The sequence below is a fragment of the Mastigoproctus giganteus genome, chromosome 6 (assembly GCF_048544385.1).
Source record: "Mastigoproctus giganteus isolate SK-2022 chromosome 6, ASM4854438v1, whole genome shotgun sequence".
NCBI classification, from domain to species: Eukaryota; Metazoa; Arthropoda; class Arachnida; order Uropygi; family Thelyphonidae; genus Mastigoproctus; species Mastigoproctus giganteus.
In genome coordinates this window covers 164,146,710-164,162,505 of record NC_143580.1, presented here as the reverse complement: position 1 = coordinate 164,162,505, position 15,796 = coordinate 164,146,710, and the positions used below count along the sequence as shown (strand labels likewise).

Sequence of the window (15,796 nt, the reverse complement as noted above, 5' to 3'; positions counted from 1 at the left end):
ATCCGATCGGTTCTTACCCGTGAAAATGCTGCAGCACATACGCTCCTTGGACGACGACCTCTACAAGTTCGCAGTCGATAAAAAATATAGGTAAAACCAACTCCATCGATTTCCTTCTCAGGACTACGTCACAAGAAATTAGAACCTGCTCCCGAGGACTTGTCCATCACTGCCATGGATCCATCACTACATTGTTCCAACTTTCTGCGCCTGCTCGGATGACTCCAGCACTGTAAAGGACTGCTCCCTGGAGAATAATCTACTTAATTACATGCTGTTGTGTATATATTTTCATATGTAAATTTGTAATTTTTTTTTCTCTAATTTGTAATCCTTTTCTCCAAATCTTACACTTGTATAATTAGCAATATATTGGTTTTTTTTTCTCCTATCTCATCCTTGTTTATTACATTGTGTTAGCCTTTACTGTAAACCCCTGGCTTGTAGTCGTGAAGGGTATTGTGTACGGCAGTGTGCCTTGTGTATGCAATAGAGAATTCTTCTTCTAATTTTATAACCCTTAGAAGACAGTTCACGACATTATCGCAGTATACAGTTGGAGCCGTGTAAGGCGCAGAGACAGCAAAATCCAATTTACATAATAACAACACAATAATTTTAAACCCTCATAAAAGAAAATTCACAACACTAATTGAAGTATGCAAAAGAAGCTTACATAGGTACTACTAATAATAAGCTAGAATTACCACACAAAACATCAAGTAATTATCAAAATACATTTAAATAATTGCACAAGATAATTTAGCATTAAACAATAATTCAACAAGATAAAAGTTTACTGCTACCTGCAGTAGACAACAGATACAAAAACATTTTTACATTAATTACAGGGAAGCTTAGTTTAGGAACCCATTAACAATAATAACAAGATTTAACTCAAATCATTATATACAGAAAAACTCGATCTAGAGCTGTTGACAATAACCAAATAACCAGAACCACTCATAAAAAAAAAAAAAAAAAAAAAAGCAAGATGGGGGGACAACCAAAACATGAAAAAAGAAAAACAGCACCCCAAACAATCAAACCAGAGCAACCAAAATTTTATCAAACAAGCAACAGCGCAGAAAAATAGTAGCTTTAAGTCCTAAGCAAAGAAAAGACAAAACTATAAATCAAGAGAAGCCAATCTCTTAAGACGTTTGAAGATTTTTTCCGCAAAAGTGGAAAAAGCATTATAGTTTTCTCAAGTCTCCACCAATTTTGGAAGATTATCAACATGAAAAATCCTAGTGATCAGTTGAAATTCATACCTAAAGTCAACGTACTGAATACAATCAAAAATTAGGTAAGTGGGAGACTCTACCGCACCACTGCAACAATTTTGGGAAGGAGCAAGATCCAAGGAGAACAATTTTTCATTCAAATTTCTATGACCGGAAAACAAAAAGTAGCATAAAAACCATGAGAAAACCAAGCTAAATTTTTCTTATTAATTTCAATGACCTTTGGGAAGAATAGAAAAGTGGTACGACCTGTAGATCCATTAATCCAGTCAAGCTGTCATTCAGAAAGAAATTGATCTCTTATACGTTGAATATCCAATTTTATGGAAAGATCTAAATTTTAATAATATCGATCCAGCACAGAAGGAATACCTTGTCTTTTACAGTACTGAAGGTAACAAAAAATCACTTCAAATTTAATAGGCAGTAATGACTTGGAGGGCAGAGGAAGTAATAGTCCTACAAGCACAAGAAGTAGCCAGCAGAAAGAAACGTTGGGCCCGAGTCAAATATTTATTAACTAAGAATTTGGACACACTAGGACCCCAAGCACCAGCAGCATAACAAACTATAGGAAGAAAAATGCTTTTATAATAAATTCTAAGAACAGAAGGTTTGAGTCCCACAGAAGCCCTTGTAATTCTGATTATCTTTCCAGTTAAAGTTTTTACTTTTTGTGAATAAATTTAGCGTGTTGAACGAATTGAAAACGGTCTCAATGAGGACACCCAAATATTTAACAAGTTTTATGTGCTGGTCCAAAAGCCTAATATTGGGAGGACAGTTGACGTAAGGGAACCCTTGAACAGCATTTGTTTAGTTTTGGAGATAGAGATCTCCAATTTATGAATCTAACACCAACTATGAAGGTCCGATGAAATGTCATTGGCACGTTCCTCCAACTGGAGCATGGAATCACCAGAAACCAGAACAACCATATCGTTGGCATATTGAGCCACTCATCAGGAGGACCACATTTCAGCACACGGGCCCAAGAACGGATCCCTGAGGACAGTCACGAGTAACTGGTCTCCGAACAGCACACGAACCAGAGAAGACAACAAGGCACCTATCAGAAAAATAATCCGTGATCAACCGGTAAAGAGGGATAGAAACCTCAGCCTCCCGGAACCTAGCCAGGACACTTTGCCATCAAACTGTGACAAAGGCCCCTTTGAAGTACACAAGCAGGCCGATGACATATTTAGAACGACAGTCGGAGACTGCACACATATGCCTGATAGCATCAACCGTAGAGCGGCCTTTACAAAAACCGAACTGGTGAGAAGACCGTAGATCTTTACCAAGATAACAAGTCAAAAATCTAGAGACAACAAGCTTCTTCAGCACATTACTAAGTACCAAAAGAAGCGCAATGGGTCTGTAAGAGGAGGCAAAGTTCGCAGGCTTTTCAGGATGCTTGATCAAAATTTTAAGGTTAGCCTGCTTCCACGAACGAAGAAACCGACCAACCGCAAGACATTTATTAAAAAGGTCAAGAAGAACCTGAGGACAACACTTCCAGAAATGGTTTAAAACTGACACTCCCATTAAATCCAGGCCAGGACACTTTCCATCTCGCACAGGAAAGGTAGCTGGATCAATTTCAGCAGGGGAGAATTAATCTTGAACAATTACCAACATAAGTAAAATGTTGCAATCTGAGCATCACTTTCAGGAACAGAGGAATCCTGCCTGATTAACTCGTCAAGTATTACATTCATGGAATCAGGCCAAGCCAGGGATTCCTGACCTTCAGAATTAAGAATAGTAGAGAAAATTTCTACCTTCTCCGCAACCAACTTGTAGACAAGGCCCCAGGGATCCAGGTTTAGAGATTTCTCCAGAAGACGCTCCCAAGAGGCACGCTTCTCTTTATAGATTGAATTAAAATAAGTACGTCTAGCTTCCTTATAAAGTTCATAGAGACGTTCAGCCTCAATAACCGGTCTATGAGACCTTCTAGCTCTTTGAAATGAGCGCCGCGCACTGTTCATATTACGTTTCAAAACAGATAATTAGCCGACCACCAGGGCACCGAATTAGGACGTCTATTACTTCTAACAAAAATCCAGCGACATGCAACAGAGACCAAACTCATAATGTGATTTAACTGAACAGACAAATCCAAATCAGCAAGGTGAGAAATAACATTAGGTGGAAAACATTCCAACAACTTCTTATTAAAATCGTGCTAGTTTTCATTTTGGTCTTAAAGCGAGGAAAATCATATTTCAGCAAAACATCTCGAGGATTCTTAACAAAACTAAGTTCAAAAGAAATAAGATTGAGGTCATTGCCAGTCCACCCATCAAAAACCTTTCACTTTACAATATTTTGTCCAAAATCACAATTAGAAAAAGTAATGTCAATACTTGATTGATCTGAGGCAGAATCAAATGTAGGATTGTCACGGGAGTTGCACACAGTAAGATTTTTGGCCAGAATGAATTCCTCCAGGATATCTCCTTTAGGATTCGAAGCAGAAAAATGCCAGAGAGTAGAGGAGGCATTAGCGTCAGTCATAAAAACAATTCTCTTACCAGCAAGTTTATTGAGTTTATATGATCCTTATATAAATTATGTTGAGAACCATCTCAACATAATTTATATAAGGATCTATTAATTGACGAGACTGAGAACATTGGAAATAAATAGAAACAAAGAAAATTTGCCCAAAGCAACCCTCTACACACGCACAGACCGCATGAGTCGAAAATAATTTATTAACTCTAGTTATGATAATTAGAGGATCCACCACAACTGGGGCTACCCAACCCCTGGCCACAGAACGATCTCCAACACCAGAAACATGAGTGTTGGAACAACCCTACAACAGAAGGAGAGACCTTTTACTTTATCCTTGTAGGCGTAAAGTTCCTGTAGAACAAGAATATGGAATTTTTTTCTCAGAAATATATTTAGCTAAATCATTTAGAACCGAAATAGACCGTTGGCAGTAAAGCCGAGAAACTTTAATACAGTAGAATCACTTACGCCATTACCAGGAACACTATAGAACAAAGCTGGTAACGAGATCTTGTAGCTTCTTGAGCACGGATAAATTCCGGGCAATGCCGGTCACAGAAAGAATGGTCTGCCTTGTTTCCTTAAATGACAATTTACACAAACTACAGGAGAATCAATGTTTGGAAAAGCGTCAAGCTGATGGCCCTGCTGCCCAGTGTGCACAAGAAAACTCAGTCTGAAAGCAATTCTTGGCGGAATGTCCATAGCCCAGACATTTATAACATCTAGAGGCTATCACGAAATCCCTTATGTTGTGGGCAGACCAGCCCAAATAAATTCTACTACTAGACCTCAAAAGGAATTGCCTAAATCTAGGAGGAACCTCAAAAATCCAATGAGAGTTTTGCTTATTTTAGACTTGATTTTAAATCTTATTTTAACTAATTTACTAAATTGCTCATGGTCTATATCAAAATCCTTTTAAGTTTTTCTCATAAAGATCCTCTAAAAAAACTCATTATCTTTAACGTCTGTACCAACATCAAGGCTGTCAAGGTAGGGTTAAGCATCTTAGGAGAATCTACATTTAGATTATGTTCATAGAATTTTTTATATTTCTTTAATTTGTCAGGATCACCACTAGTGGCAGTTTCGATAATAATTCCTTTTTCTCTAATCTTCCTTACTGATTTTATTTTGACACACTTTAATTCTCTCACAAAATAAAATTTTGTGAGACCGCAAGTTTAACTTCCTCACTAGTTTTATAATCACAAGAGTCAAAAGCTCTTACAACTACAACTGTTTACTCTTTAATCCCTGAGGAATTAAATTACCAGCTGATTTTATGCCCGTGCCGGAAGCGACCATAGAAGCATAACTGACCGCATTAATCTCTAACTGTGTCCTGGCACTTACACACTCTAAAACCTTGGTTTTAAGTTTTTCATTTTCAATTGTCAAGTTCAAGACAAGTCTCTCAAGGTTGTTCCAGATCTTACAAGAATCAATGATTATAGAGGGCGTGACCTGAGCATCCGCCTTAAAAGTGTCGAGCAGATTATTTTTAATGCATACATCAATTCTAATACAGCAGTGCAATTAGTCTGGTCCAAGTCAGACAAGTCAGACAATACATTTGAAGATCACCATAAGATCATCAACAAAAGAATGATCCGAACACAGATGTGGAAAGTCCTCCACCATCTTAACAACGTCCGCCAGGGGCTCACCAACCTCCAATTCAGGAGCCAGAGTAAGATCCTTAGGCATCTCAACCGTAGAAGCACTGTCATCAGTCAATGTAACAAAATGCAATTTTAAGAAGATAGAAAACACAGTACCCTGAAGGGCAACACAGTGGACACAATATAAACGATGACCTAGACCAGGAGTGGCCAACTTAATTTGTGATGCGATCTACTTTTTTCCTTCAAAATGTGCCGTGATCTACTATCTCACAAATTTCATTGCACAAGGTGCACAAATCGAGGGATTACTGTATACAGTATTTAAAATTCGTCGTGATCGACCGAAATTAAATCCGCGATCGACTCGTTGGCCAACTCTGACCTAGACAATATTCTCCTCACCACAAACTCAGTGGACAAGCTTCCGTAGTAGTAACACCACATGTACAAAATAAAAAGTGTGGAGTTATTATACCACCTTTGCCAGTCAGCAAATCAGTTCTAATTCAAAGGTCCTGACTGCCAACGCAACGGAGAAGATATTTACACTTCAAACAATGAGATGGCAACGTTTACAACACAAAAACTATATAATTTAAGCAGCAAAATAACCTTAACTTTGACTGCTTATAATTATCTTCCACAACATAATAGTTGAGATATTACGGGCTAAACATGTATCTAATATCAGCCCAAAAGGGCCCAAAATAAATTGAATGGCATTTTTGTACAGAATGTTAAGTTTTGATCTAATGATCTAATTTGCATAAAACTTGGTAGTGGGGGTCCTCAGGGCCTACCGCAAACATATACACCAAGTTCCAAAAGTTAGGGTCACCTAGAGAGAAACCTCAATTTATGTTACCCTAATATTTTTAACACCACTATACACACACTATGGTATACATACTGGCATCCATCTTGTGAACAAAGTTAATTACGTAATCACTGAGAGACATCCAATCAGAGCACAGCAGTATCAAACAATTGGGCAACTTCCAAAGACCAAAGGAATAACATTAGAGTCACAATATTTTGTCAACGATTGTAAAAGGTGACGTTCCCAAACAGCGACCTCCTTTTACAGGTTACCCTCCACAAAAGACACGTGACGACGGTATGTTGTCAGAAAGAAGGGAGAAGACAAGATGGCAGAATAAGAATAACAAGAATACCTTTTGTGTAACTAGAGCCGACGATTATTATAAAATAAAATTGGCTGGCTATTGGTGGAAAAAATGCCATAAAAAGTAACCCACCACCACAATCAGCCACCCTGCTGTCCACAATAAGTGTCAAATCTGTTGTCCAACCCAAGTTTTGGGAAGAACAAACATAAGAATAAAATATTCATAAGCTGCTGACAGTTAAGAAATAAACTTCTCTATGGCAGCCATTAAGCCACAACAGTTTCAGAATTCGAAATAAACGCCAAATTGAATCAATTATATAATGTCAACCTCTCAACTGTCAGCAAAACCAAAGGTATCAGTCAACTCACCCAAAGTTTACTGTCTTCTAGGACATATTTAGAACTAGGTGGGTGGCCTGAAAACACAATATTACAATGAAAATCCAGGAACCAACTAATCAACGTCTAACACAATCAAGAGCCACCACTAAGTTTTCACACACATAAGTACAGGCACAAAAGAAAGAAAAATGCAATGTAATACAGCAAACCCTCAAACCCTACTTTTAGAGTCTTTTCTTCCGCTCCCATGATCAATCCTGTGAAGTGGGGGGGGGGAGACTTATAAGTCTTTGGGGCTTGTCCCTTGGAAAACGGTATACCGGGGGTTTACTGCCAAGCAGTAACGAGAACGAGACATTTCAAATGCTCAAAGTTGTGATACAAATGTTTACAAAGGTGTGCAGCAGAAGAGCTTTTCATAAATTTTTCTTCAAAACTTATTTTCCAGAACTACAGTTTTAAGTCAAAATTTCTCTCCACAAGCAAGCGTTTCCAACGTTTATACTTCAAAATCTATTCACCCTACTTCTATTAAGTTTCTGTTTCGAGATTTGAAAAAGCTAGTTACCAAAATCTATAAAATCCGAAAATATCGTCCTTAAATGAGACAGTGTTACTTTAGCTTTAAAATTTCTATTTTATCTAATTTTTTTTAAGAAACTCACTTTCAAAAGGGATATTCGGAACTTCTGAACATTAAAAGGACACAAATAGAATACCGTATCTTGCCTGCGGTTGTATATTAGACGAGTGATCATAAAGTTTTTTTTTTTATGTTTTTGATTATCTCAGACTCTTATGTAACTCCTTACACAATCAATATAGGTACTACTGAACACGATGCTTTCTTTTTCTTCCTGGCAATTCCCTAGAGGTGGTCTCACTCAAATAATAGAGCACAGATACTTGCCATTGTCTTGTCTGTCAAACGATCTTGCTTTAATCTAGCTATACTGTCATCACCTTCAGCAACTTCCTCGAGTAATGCCGCTTCGACCTGCTTTGCCAATATTAATAGCAAAGCAGGAAAAGGTCGAAATACAGGTAAATAGTCATTGGTAACTTTTTGTCTTGCTAGTCAAACGTGATATGAGAAAGAACCATAGTATCCTTACTGGACTTCAAATTTGTATATAGTTCAAGTCTACTACATAGTCACAGATAGTAATGGTCGTTTCTGCAGGCGATAAGAACTAGTCTCTTTTCTGGTTATTCCCCTTAGTCTTTGTGATGGACAGTAGCCCGAGGAGGAAGATCCATCAGAGATAACACTTTTGGCAGACTTGGTATCGTACTAGAAGCTACACGAAGTCAGTATATGTCGAAGACGCAGTTCATTACAAATTACAATTTTAAATCCCAATTTTTTTATCCTCATTTTCTTTTTACTTTCACCGAACAGAATTATTGTTCAACCAGCCGGATTAATTCTGACAATGAGCGTTGCCATTAATTTCTGATGGAAATTACAAGAGATAATTTAAACATTCCTCTCAGTGAAGAAAATGATTATTATAAAGTCACTTATCTCGAGCTCAATAATTTTGCCGAAGTAGAACATTTAGGCCAAGTCACACGTCTATATCCGTTACAAACATGCACTGGCTGATTTTAAATGCAATATATGCTATAAAGGGATGTATTAGGATAGTAAAGAGTGAAAAAATACAAAATTCAACCTGTCTATACAGTTCTGCTAGGAGTTGTAAATAAAATGAGCGAACTTGAGCTTCTCGTTAAATCAACGAGAATCTCAAGTTCTCTGACGTTGTAGGAATAACTAAAGCATGGTGCAATATCGTGATAGGAGATAATGAATTTCATTTCGGTGAGGTGAGTACAGTATGTTCAGAATAGACAGGAATGAGCGAAGAGGCATGGGGAGGGTTGTGTTGGTTGAAAGCAAATGCTTTCAAAGTTCCCAGAGGTTGATCTAGTCCAGGTAGATGTTGATTCCGTATGGTGTAATATAATTAGAAGTAAAGGAAAGGTGATACTGGAGTGTGTTACAAGCCAAGTGATTCCGAAAAGTACGATAAAAATCAGGCAACATGAGTGAGCAAGTAAGAGCATTATTATGGGCGACTTTTAATTTCCCTCTCATAGATTGGAAAACTTGTACATACAGTATATAGTGGGAATAGGTCCTTGAATCAACTAGATGATTCGATTCATTTCAACATGTTAGAGGAAGTCCAACGGGTGCCAAATATCCTTGACCGGGTTCTCATTAAGGATCCAAGCGGTATCGAAAATACAGGAGCTCAGGAACCGATAGCAGGGAGGATCATAGTGTCAAAATGGATGGTATTCAAATAAATCACAAGGGAAAGGTCATAACTTTTATTTACTGGAAGGGGATACTGCACACACTAGCAAATAAAAAAAACACCGGATCATAGCATTAAGACAGTCACAGATAGAAGACATGCAAATAAATGCGAATATAAGCAAAGAAAATTGACGTGGGTGATGAAGTGTTGCCTAGTTGAGTATAAAGACTGCACAGGTTGTTCAACTGCAGTAATCTGAATCCAGAATGGGGAAAATGCGTAAATCTCACAGACTGAAAAAGTTTTTATCGTGGGTGCACATTTAGCAGGAACCACAATTCAAGATACGAAAGACATAACTGGGTTCTCAATAAGCATCTATCTCAAAGGTTTTTAATAACTGGAAAGCAAGCAGTTCTCCCACATCTCAAATGGGTAAATGTGGCAGAAAAACTATACTTCAAGAGCGCAGCCGTCGTAATCTAAGGAGGACTTGGCGGAAAACTAGGACATCCAGCGTACAGAAAATAAAACCAATGAATTCAACCAAGCCCAGAAAATTGAAGAAATTGAGTATTGGCAGTCGCCTTCCTATTCGGAAGAGACTTGTTTCAGAGAAAATCCGCTTGCTGTGGTGCCGAGAACGTCGTGATTGGACAGTGGAACAATGGAAGAAAGTCAAGTGGTCAGACGAATCACAATACACTTTGTTTGCACTAATTGCAGGCAAAGAATGTGGAGAGAACCTCAAGAAGTGATGGATCCTGATGCCTTGTTAAGACAACCCAAGCATCTGGAGATGGTATCTTGGTATGGGGAATGTTTTGTTGGCACGGACTGAGTCCACTGATACCGGTGGAAGGTCGAATATCACCCAGGGAGTACCTTAATTTTGTATCAGCTCTATTGCACCAAGGCGCCTCCGTAGCCAGGTGGGAAGGAGCAGCAGTGCGTAGCATACGCTTCTTGATTAGACCGGGGTTCGAGCCCGTCACCACTAAATACGGAGGATGCGGAAAGGTCAAGGGAATGAGCACCGCATATTCCCCGAGCAATATGGCCTTAGTTGCTAATGCTCCTAAAAACCAAAAAACAACAATATCTACTGCACCATGCAATATTACAATTTTATCCCGAAGCTGATGGCCACTTCATGAATGACAAAGCAACAGCGCATCGTACTAGAATGGTTCAGAGAACATGACATGGATTTCACCATCTTCTCTAGCCTCCACATTCACCTGACCACAATTCTATTAAGAATGTATGGGATATGCTGGAGAGAGAGCTATTCGGCAGCGAAGTCCTCTTCCTTTAACTTTGTCGCAGATACCCAAAATATTAACCGATATTTCGCTGAAAGAACGGTTACTATTAGATAAAAACGCACTAAAAGCACCTTAAGGAATCCGTGTTGCACCGCACACTTGCTGTTATTAGAGACAAGAGCGACCCGATTCGATACCGAATAAAGGTAAGCATTTTTTGGCCAGTGAGTGTACAACGGACTCAGCTATTCCTTGAGCTCTATTAACTACAGTTAATATTACTACATGCTATATGATATTAATGCATTTAATGGATTTATTCTGGTGGCCACAAGCTGATTCGTTCCAGATGAGGAAAAAAGCACAAGAGAAAGACGCCAAAAATGGATGGATGCCAGAAGGACCGAAAGACCTAATTGGTCGAAATAAAAAAAATCATGGGACAGCCACAGGCTATTGTGTGACACTGCTTCATACGATAACTATAAGCAAAAATTTGAGCATGAAAAAATCGAACAGAGATAAGAATGGAGAAAAACAATTCTACTGATATATATAAATGGAAAAATGTAAAGAGTAGATTTAATGAGTCCCTTGCGAGATAAAAGTGGTAGTATAACCCATCTGAAATGGCAGCCGAGTTAAACAAGTATTTTGCAACTATCTTTACTATTGAAATCACATTATACCAAGTTGAGTTAAGTTGAGTTAAACCGTTGTAAAATAAGTAACAAATCAAAAATAATGATATCAAAAAAGTGCTATCTGAAAAGCTATTGAGGCTAAGAAAGCGTAAAACTCCAAGGGCCATGACTGCACATCCAGTTATATTGAAAAAGGCGTCAAATAAATTCATCCAAGTGAGAACCAGGTTGTACTGCTTCAAAAGGTTGTACTGCTTGAATTCTTCAAGCCTTTTATCGATCAGAATCAACATGGTTTCTGCAGTGGCAAGTCAGTAGTCACAAATTTACTTCCTTTCTGGCAATACACCTCGGAAGCTCTTGATAACCACCTACAAGTTGATGCAGTCTACACAGACATATCCAAGGCATTTGATAAAGTCCCGCACGAACAACTTCTGGAAAAACTTAAGCTATATGGTATCCGTGACCCTTTGCTCTCATGGCTACGCAGCTATATTATGCATCGTTCCTTGAGCGTTATCATAGATCAAGTGAACTCAGACTGTTTTATACCACTAAGCGGAGTACCACAAGGCTCTCCCTTAGGTCCTCTTCTCTTCATTGTTTTCGTAAATGATCTTCCTTCATGTACACCTCCAATGTTCAAGTTGCTCTCTATGCAGATGATCTTAAGATCTACTCAGCAGTGAAGGAGACTACCGATTCTCAACAGCTTCAATGTGCTCTCAATAAATTCTCTCTGTGGCTATCTCTGAACGGCTTATCTGCTAACCCCTCGAAGTGCAAAGTAATCTCTTTCTCATCTTGCAGATCTCCACAACTAATGAATACGGAGTATAGTATTAACTCTGTGATCATCGAAAGGTGTGACCAAGTTAACGACTTAGGGATTCTCTTTTCCAGCAGTGCTAAATTCGATGCCCATGTCCTTAAAATCACCAGCAAAGCATTCAAAACACTGGGATTCATCAAACGGAACACATACAAGTTCAAAAGCTACAGATATGCGGTTATCCTCTATAAAACTGTTGTTCTGCCAATCCTTGAATTCAGTTCACCCATCTGGAATCCTCACACAAAGACTTTAACTAACAAAATTGAAGCAGTCCAAAAAAACTTTGTCCGTTACCTTACGTACCGCAATCCTCTATTCTATCACTCAGTGTATTATGAATCGCTGTGTGATTACTTTCATCTGAGGCCTCTGTGCACTAGAAGAGTTACTGCTGACATCGCCCTTCTAGCCAAAGTAATCACTGGAATTTACGAAGCATCTGATATCCTAAGTAAAATAAACTTCAGTGCTCCTTGTAGACAAGTCAGGAACCTTACACCGTTTCGCCTTGACTCTGCCAACACGGACTTAATGAAGTTCAGTCCACTGAACAGAATCAGCAAATGACTCTCACATTGACTTCTTTGACAACTCCCAATCACTGATGAACTCCATCCACAAGTTTGCCTCTTCACTTAAACTGCAAAGTGACTAGCTCACATCTAATTATTGTAGCTTTTTATTTGTTATATTATTTTTCTATTCTCTAACGGATTAATTATTACTTGTTTTACCGGTAACTTAACTTAATACAATCCTCTTTTGTACATATGCTTTTATTGTTTGAATCTATATCAATGTTTATCGTCCTGTTGGATTTCATATTATTGTTATTATGTTTATTGATCTGATCTCAGATACACTGTTAATGGTTACCTGTTGTGTATCGTGTTATTAATAAAATAAAATAAAATAAAATAAAAAATTATAAACTACTCCTGGATTTTTCTTCCCCCCAAGTTTAATACTACCAAATGCAATATACTTGGGGGGAAGAAAAATCCAGGAGTAGTTTATAGATTAGATGGAGAGGAATATACGAAGTTTAACAAACAGGCGACAAGAAAGGAACATACCCGACTATAGGAATAGAAAAAGAGAGAGATGATTATCCCTCTCTATGACGATGGTGCGGCAACTACATTTGGAATATTGTATTCACATCTGCGGACCGCATCTGAAATAAGAATAGATGGAGAGAAACAAAGAAGAGCGACCAGACTGGTGAAGAGCACCAAGACCACATATTCAAAGCCGTTCTTCATAGGAAAAGCTTTGAACATTTGGTCTTGGTAATTATTCAAAGGCATTCCTATGAAGAATGGCTTTGAATAACTTCACTATTCTGCAGAGCACAGAATAGTAAAAGGGTCTAGTCAAGAGATTGACTAAACCACTTTGGAGATAAGGATTTCATTAATATGTATGTACTGAGGGAAATTGCTAAAATGAGCTAAGGAGGAATATTGTCATTGGTGAGCGAAACGAGAACGAGAGGGCACAAATATAAAACCTTAGATAGTAACAACAGACTTGATCTCATGAAGTTTACCTTCGGGCAGCGTGTTATGGAATGTTGGAATAAAGTTTCTGGCAAAGCGTGATCGACGCGGAGAGGTTGGAAAAATTCAAATAATTAATAGGCTCTTTTCAGCGATCGGAATTATATGAGTAATTTTTTTTTTTTTTTTTTTTTTTTGTCAGATTCAAAATAAATTCGCTTCCTTGTATCATTATGGCATTTTAATACTAATATTAACAGTAAAAACTTAAAATGCTATGGCTCGATATTCACCAACCTTTTTAAGCTTTTCGAACACTATATTTGCTAAAGTTTTTGAGGCATATCGCACAGTGTTCGGGATAGGAAGAGGAAGATAAAAAAGAAATAAACATGAATGACATGAACAGTGCACTTTCGCAAAAGAATGGCGAATTCGGTGAACGCGTTAATTTGTCTATGAGGAGGTGGGTGGTCGTACATAGTCTTCTCCTATTGTAAATTCGGCAATCTTGGAATGATTCTTGGAACGATGCTCACCAAATCTTGGAATTTTTTGGATTTCAGGTGGTGATATTATAATCATATAAAACTGGAAAAGTGAAAAAGATAATGCGAATGAAACACATCGAAAGAAAAATAACATACAGCGTTAGCAGATCATACGTTCTGCATTGTCCTATCTGCCTACTAAACAATACTTTGTTTAGCTTCTTTTATGGGGTGTTTAATCCGATTTACAGAATATTAGTTTCTTACTTCCGACTTATACATTGTTAAAAACAATGTATAAATTGGAAGTAAGAAAATTTCTTGCCAGTTAATAGCACCAACATCAGAATTGTTTACTCGTGTGTGTGTCGACTAATCAGTAATCACAAGGTTAAAATAAATATATTATATACACACATTTGTCAAAATTTACTCAACGCAAGAAAACATCCATATACCAGCTCTCTCAATAGTTTTAACATTCAGATGCCATGATAAATTACAAATGTGCTTGAAATTATAAAATCAGCAACCATGGCTATCCTGACATTCTGGAACTTTTGGACTATAAGTGTAATCGGAATGCTTTGCTCTTAATTTAACTAAGTAAAATTATCACAACCGAACATGAACGAGTACCTTTAGAAATTTGTATTTAGTGCACAGTACATATAATGTACATTACATATATTGCTGCACAATCTTTTGTTTAATAAAAAGAATTTAAAAATTACGCTGGTGGACGTGCTTTTTATTTTCTGTTATCCCAAAACTCGGTTAACCAAGGACTAACCTCGTTCACCTCGGACTATCTGGAAGCCACTCTAGGGACCGATACGAATTTATTTCCTTCACTTATTGCATTTAAAAACTATATAAAATCTTTTTGCACAATCCCTTCCCATATACACAGGTCATTAAAGATCCATTATATTTATTAGGACTTGTTTGGATTAACTTCAGACAATATAATCGATGAACAAAAAAAGAAAAATAAAGATGCAGAAAGTTATCCTTTTAGGTGCGTTAGCATATATGAAAAATGCGCTTATTATCTTCACCATGTTCTTCGTCCGCAGGAACTCGGCTCTTAATGGATGGATTTTCATGAAATTTTATATTTCGCTCTCTTAGAACGATTTATCGAGCTCACCAAAGTTTCATTAAATTCGAACGAATAGAAATCCGGCAATTATTATTTCTGGGTTTTTTTTTTCATACATATCATGTAAGCTATTCATATAGCTTACATTATAGCGGAAGCACAGGATATTATGTTTGTTGCTATGCGTTGGTTGGAGGAATGAATGGGCAATGCTAACGGCTGCACAGAAACGAAATCTTCTCAGTTCGCGCATAAAAGTCGTTGCTTTTTGCTTATTATTTTTTTTTACTTCTGTTTTAGAGATTTTTCTGGATTTTTTTAAAATGAAATTGAACAATGCCGTAATAATCAGTGATACTTTCGTATACATAACAGACTTTTTAAGCATTTTCTAATATCTTGTGTTTTTCATTAAATCTAGAAATGATAAAGGTTATTTATGAAAACTGACGTGTCTTTCTTATTTTCCTGAGAAGGCATTCCAAGGACGATATTATTGTATAAAAATTCCATGTACTTTTTAAAGTTTACGCTAAAACTAATACTGTATATATATATATTTAAATTTTATTTTTCGGATTGCGTTTCATCCCTCTATGGTATAGCGTTACTGATATAGTTGCAAATGATACAAATAAAGACAATTCCAGATTTATATGGAGAAAAGTTCGTTAACTAGCCAGTACTCCATGGAGTAATCGATAAAAAATTTAATTTTCTCGTTTAAAGGAGAATTTTACGTTAGAGTAGATTTACGGAAATTACAATTAAACATGATGCACAGCTGAAAATCT

General features: G+C 37.3%; 1 protein-coding gene across 3 annotated transcripts in view; it reads right to left on the bottom strand.

Annotated features, from left to right (window-relative positions):
• dysf (neuronal PAS domain protein dysfusion) overlaps window positions 1-15,796 on the bottom strand; it is a 395,946-nt gene that overhangs the window by 237,035 nt on the left and 143,115 nt on the right. The window contains exon 1 of one of the 3 annotated variants that reach the window (XM_090375457.1): window positions 6,909-6,995. The exons of the other annotated variants lie outside the window; for them this stretch is intronic. The gene's annotated coding sequence lies outside the window, so the exon portion shown is untranslated. Of the gene's footprint in view, window positions 1-6,908; window positions 6,996-15,796 lie in introns of those variants that run through there. 3 annotated transcript variants of the gene reach the window in all.